This window comes from Galeopterus variegatus, unplaced genomic scaffold (assembly GCF_000696425.1).
Source record: "Galeopterus variegatus unplaced genomic scaffold, G_variegatus-3.0.2 Scaffold3137, whole genome shotgun sequence".
In the NCBI taxonomy this organism is placed as follows: domain Eukaryota; kingdom Metazoa; phylum Chordata; class Mammalia; order Dermoptera; family Cynocephalidae; genus Galeopterus; species Galeopterus variegatus.
Window position 1 is genome coordinate 51,977 of NW_007729248.1, and position 703 is coordinate 52,679.

Genomic DNA, 703 nt, shown 5'->3' on the forward strand with positions numbered 1-703 from the left:
CGGGCCGCAGGAATCGAGTAAGTAACCCCGGTTTGGCCCCGCTCCTGTCTGCCCACTTTCTCCCCCTCACCCCAGCCTTCCCAAACCTCTCCCACGCCCTCCTACCACAGGGTGTACGGCACCCCCTACACACTCACGCCCGCCCGCGGTGGGCCTTCCCTCCCCTCCATCCAGCTTCTCTGGAGTATTGCCTACAAAGGGCACGATTTTCCTACGGGCACAGAAATGCCAGACCCGGGCCTGCAGGGCCGACTCGGAAAGTAGTGCCTCGCCTCTTCCTCCTCCATTTCCTGCTCACTCCTCGCATCCTCGCCCAGCACTCCCACTGTCCCCTCCACGATCACCCACACCCCCGCTTTTAAAAATAAAATTGAATACAAACTTTAATCAATAACGACAAATATTGACGCTCAGACGAAAATGACCCAATACAATGAAAAGGGAGGCGGAAATGTGAGCTATCTGCCCTAGGAGGGGGATTTCGGTGGAGCGGAGCCGGCGGACTGGAGGGGGTGGAGGGGGTGCCGCGAACGGCCGTGGCGCAGCGGGCTGCCGCCAGCGTATCCCTACGCGGCTCAGCGCGGCCGCGAGGTCCGAGGCCCGCGGAGAGGGGGAGGCGAGCGCCCGAGGGGGCTGGAGTCGGCGGGCGGGGAGGGGCGGGCCCGGGCCCGCCGATTGGTCGACGGGGGGAGAGACGCTCCCA